We start from the raw sequence: 5,725 nt of genomic DNA, 5'->3' as shown, positions 1-5,725 counted from the left end.
CACACACACACACACACACACACACACACACACACACACACACACACACACACACATATATTTTTTCTTTATTTTTACTACTTTCTACATTGTTGATACATAGTGAAGACATCAGATATATGAAGCAAGATATATGAACTTATGTAGTAAAAAAAAAAAAGATAAATAACTTCGATTCCTCAAAGTAGCCACCCTTTGCTTTGTTGACAGAGCTGCAAACCCTTGGCTTTCTCTCAATGAGCTTCGTGATGTAGTCAACTGAAATGGTTTCCACTTCACAGGTGTTCCTTGTTGGGGTTTATTTGTGGAATTTCTTGCCTTTATGTGGTTGGGACCATCAGTTGCGTTGTGCAGAAGTCAGCTTGGTACACAGCCGACAGCCCTATTTGACAACTGTTAGAATTAATATTATGGCAGGAACCAATCAACTAAGTAAAGAGAAATGACAGTCCATCATTACTTTAAGAGCTGAAGGTCATTCAGTCCAGAAAATTGCTAAAACTTTGAATCTGTCCCCAAGTGCAGTCGCAAAACCCTTCATGTTCTATGACGAAACTGGCTCACATTAAGAGGACCCCAGGAAATTCATTCAAGTCACCAGTCTCAGAAGTCGCAGAGTTCCAGTAGCAGACACATCTCTACATCAACTGTTCAGAGGAGACTGCACAAATCAGGCCTTTATGGTCAAATAGCTGCAAAGAAACCACTACTAAGGAAAAGCAATAGGCAGAAGAGATTTGTTTGGGCCAAGAAACACAAGGAATGGACATTAGACCAATGAAAATCTGTGCTTTGGTCTGATGAGTTCAAATTTGAGATCTTTGGTTCCAGAAAAGGTGAACTGATGGTCTATACATGCATGGTTCCCATGCATGGAGGAGGAGGTGTGATGGTGTGGGGGTGCTTTTGCTGGTAACACTGTTGGGGATTTATTCAAAACTGAAGGCACACTAACCAGTGTGGCTACCACAGCATCCTGCAGTGATGTGCCATCCAATCCGGTGTGCGTTTAGTTGGACAATCATTTACCTTTCAACAGGACAATGACCCCAAACAGACCTCCGGGCTGTGTAAGGACTATTTGACAAGAAGGAGAGTGATGGAGTGCTGCATCAAATGGCCTGCACTCCACAGTCACCTGATCTAAACCCATCTGAGATGGTTTGTGATGAGATGGACCACATAGTGAAGGCAAAGCAGTAATCAAAGGGTGGCATTTTGAAGAATCTAAAATATAAAACATGCTTTGAGTTATTTCACACTTTTTCATTTGCTACGTGATTTCATATGTATTCACTCATTCATTTTGATGCCTTCGGTGAGAATCTACAATAAAATAGTCATGAAAATAAAGAAAAAAACATTAAATAAGAAGGCGTGTCCAAAGTTTTGACTGGCAGCATATGTATATCTTTTTGTGTGTCTTACGTGCCTCTGTATATCATTGTTTTCCCTTGGGAGAGTGTCTGTGCTGGAAAAGAGAAGAAGGAAGCAAAACTCCTCAAAGTTCAGTAAAGTGTCAGAAGCAGCAGACAGCAGGTGGATGATGATTCACAGAGAGAAGAAGCCGCCTTCTGCTCACCCTCTGTGGTCTCCTCTGAGATCTCCTCCATGCGACAGAAAGAAATGGTGGATATTTTCACCAGCAGGCAACAGTTGAAAGGTGACCAACTGCTGGTGACTCATTCAAAACATACTGCTTTTACATGGCTGTGGAGATGGAAATTATGCTCATGTCAATACAGGAGGAGAAATAGTGAAACACTGCTGCGGCCTTTTTCAACTTTCAGGCATGAAAGTAAGAATCTTCTTTATATAAGAAGTCTGTTTTGCTCACAGGAATTTGATCTGCGGTTAGTTCACAAACGTTTTCCCGTTTTGTTTGCCGTTTATATGCAGTGGATGGTACTGTAGCTCAGTATGGCTTGGAAATAAGGTAACTTTGTTTGTAAGGAAGAAATAGATAGTAGTGGTGAAAATTGACACTGACTAATCAAACAAAGTAACTAATTAAACAAAGACAGACGGTCATGTATTAACTGTATGGCAGAGTTGAAAGGCACGTGGATTTTGTTAAAGGGATTTAAGTCATTTTGATTAATTTAAAAAACCGAGAGAGAAAAAACATCAGAAATATGCAAACTTCATCGAAATGGAGTTAAAAATCATTTTAAAGAACTATCTGTTATTTGCCTGTAATCTGAACACAGCCTGTTCTTATTCCCAGCGTCAAATATCACCTTCTGTCATAGTCACTAACAGAAGGCGTTCTTAGGTATTGGTGGGTTATGGTGGGTGGGGATTTATGCTTCAGTGGGAAATCTACTGTAGTTACATTGTAACCTCACACCCCTCTGAAACCCTGCCCTGTAACTTATGCTTATAAAATGTAACTACACGCCTCATCAACACATCCTCCTGTGCATTTCCAGCTGCTTTTCCACTGCAGTTTATTAAATATTTTTACCCTGTACCTTGGATATTTAGATTTTCAACCACTGAACAATATTATTAAAAGGCCTTCTGATTGGTCTCTGGCTCAATAGCGGGAAAACAAAGCCAAACATACAGCAAGAGTCATAAAGAACTGTCTTTGGTGAACGAGGACCTGAGCTCATACCATAAAGAGTCACTCTGGGTGAATCTGAGGCAGACTGAAAGAAGACAAAAGAAAATATTTATTTACTTTTTCTATTGACTATTGCCTGCACTTTGCATGGAGTTAATTAGACGTGTAATTGATGTGACATGTGAAAGTTATGCGCCGCGCTGCACAATAGTTTAATTCCCCTTTGAAAACTCTTAGAAGCAAATCTAAATAAACTATTAATAAAACTCTAAAACCAGAAATCCAAACAGAATTATTTAAGCTCTGAGAGGTTACTGTCAGCACCAACCCACTGACTTAGAGCAGAAGAAAAAATACATTATATTTAATCAAAGAGCAGTGTGTCATTTTCTACAAATGTTTTTTACTTAAAACTGTGTTAAAGGTACCAAAGAAATGATGAAGAAAGTTTAAGGGATACGACCAATATCATAAATTACCTATATCATCAGTGTATCAGGCTAATGCAATGAAAACCTCTTTATTCAGATTCAACTCAAAGCATCCCAGAAAGGATCATCCATGTAACTGTAAGTAACAAACTGTGCATAAGAAACAAAAAATGCTGCTTATTTGGTTCAAAGTCATTACCGCTCTTTTTTTGAATTACACAATATTTTTTAATGAAAATTATCTGGCAAAGTTCTGGATTAATCCAACTTTTTAAAACCACGTGCATCATCATCGCTTTCCTGCAGTGGCGCTGTTGGATCAAGAAAACACACACCACAGCTGCTGATGAAAGCTGTTTCCATGTTTGCACTGATGTTTGCACAGATGTGGGAAGAGCACTGGATAGTTTTAGCTACTGTAAACGGCAGTTCAAACATAGATACGAGTCAGTCTACCTACTGTACTTAATACCAGTTAGTATTAAGCCGGTTTTCACTCAGGGGGAATGGAATAGGGTGTTACTGTTGAGCAGACCTGTTTGTGAGAAATCAGATCTATGTTAGAGCATTTGACAGGACTTGCACCCTGCTCTGAAAGTCATCAGCTGACTTTGGCCAGTTCTTGCTGGACTGACACATCCTGACACTGTTTGCACAAGGACTGGCCATGGATGATTGATTACCCCTTATCTACCCTGGCAAATCAGAGTCTTAACTGAGCATGGTTTGGTTACAGACCCTTTTCTCTGTCCATGAAAGGCTTGGCCAGTGTTCTGGGTTCTCCCTCGCAATGAATGGCTGCATTCTGGGCCAGACCATGCTGTGGGCGTGCCTTTGTTTCCCTGACTGATGGGTTTGGGTTGTTGAACAGCTTCCAGGAGATCGTTACTGACTTGATCTGACAGTGTTGGTGACTGCCAGGGCCCAGTAGCCTCAGCTGCCAGCAGAGACAGCTGCAAAGAGCGGGAGGCATCTCTCAAATACACTGACCCCTGCTTGTATAACTGACCTACCACAGCAACTTTGGTTACATGGCTGAAATTATTTAGTGCAGCAGATGTGCCCCTGAGCAAGGCATTTAATAATCCTTAATTACTGAAACTCTGTGGTCACGTTGTTTCACAACAGCGCACTTCAACATTTTCCTCTGATGCATTTCAATGTGCCTTTTGATTGCCAAATAGTGTAACTTATTTGCAAGTCTTTGGAGCAACCATTTATTGACCACACCAATATGACTTTGAATACCTTCAGTATTGTACTGGCTGACTGTTCAATGGGCTGCACATACTACTAGGTTGGATCGCTTTTCCTTTCAAAACTGCCTTAATCAATTTCTCATGGCACACATTCAACAAGGTGCTGCAAACATTCCTCAGAGATTTTGCTCCATATTAATGACATAGCGTCGTGCAGTTGCTGCAGATATGTCAGCTGCGCATCCATGACGCCAGTTCCATGATGATGTGAGCTCTGTCAGACGGCACATTATCCTGCTGGAAACTGTCACAAGGTGATTGCTAAACTGTGGTCAGAAAGGGATGTACAGTGGCCCCTAGAGACAAAGCACGTACAAACTCCCAAACACGTACAAACTCCAAAACACAACGGAAGTGCTCCAGGACACTAGGAGCAGTCTTCAGCTTTTCTTTTTTTTTACCTAGTGGCTACACAAACCAGGAAGTACCTATGACCGGATTTGGTGTGTGGTAGTAACAGGTAAGTGAACATTTTTTAAAATTATGTGAATATATGTGAGTGTGGTTGTTTTTGCAGGTGTTTTCCGCTAGTATCCAACTCCATGTGTTTGTGGAAACCATCCATCCTGGAGTACTTCCGTTGTGTTTTGGAGTTTGCATGTGTTTTGCAGTTTATACGTGCTTCGGAGTTCGTACGTGCTTTATCTCTAGGGGCCACCGTAGGGATGGACGTGTTCAGCAAAAATACACAGGAAGGCTAAGCAATGCTTAGTTTGAACTAAAAGATTAAAAGTGTGCATAAAACATATCCACTACACCATTATCAGCCGGCATTGTTCATACATCAAATTCTAACCCTACAATCTGTTTGTTGCAACGGGAAGCAATTAGTGTGGTGTTCTGCTCTTGCAGCCCATGCTCTTCTGCATCCTGGTTGTAGCAATTCCTATTTAAGTTACTGTTGCCTTCCTATCAGCCCCATGCAGTCTAGTCATTCTCCTCTAAACTCTTTCATCGGCAATGCATTTTGTCCCAGAGAACTGGACATTTTCTTTTTTCACACTATTCTCTGTAAACCAGAGATTGACAGCTCATTTTTCCCAAGGGGCCATATTAGGAAACTGCAGATGTTGTGGAGGGTTCTGCTCAATAATCATTATAAACTGGTACTGGTAAGAGTATGTGTTACAATTAACCAGTTAATAATAATAATTTCCTCTGGGATTAAGAAAGTATTCTGATTCCGATTAAACTGTGAAATGGGCCTGGTAGAAACACCAGCATTTCATCACTATTTAATCAACACTCCCAAAAACAAATGTGAACAAATTGTGCATGTCTTTTGCTAAACGTCAAATACTTTTAACTCTGTATTTGACGTGAACATACGCATTAAAATCAGGTTCAGGATGTCTGAGGTGGAAAAGTGAAATACGATGGACAAGTGATCCTCACTGAGAGAGGATCTGCATCTGGACTTATGTGGAAGTTCCTCCTTTTTGAAAGAAGAACAAAAATCCAGCAGG

The sequence above is a fragment of the Pundamilia nyererei genome, unplaced genomic scaffold (assembly GCF_000239375.1).
Source record: "Pundamilia nyererei isolate P.nyererei 1_Seehausen unplaced genomic scaffold, PunNye1.0 scaffold00029, whole genome shotgun sequence".
Taxonomy (NCBI): Eukaryota; Metazoa; Chordata; class Actinopteri; order Cichliformes; family Cichlidae; genus Pundamilia; species Pundamilia nyererei.
The sequence above is the reverse complement of the archived record's forward strand: the minus strand, read 5'-3'. Positions refer to the sequence as shown.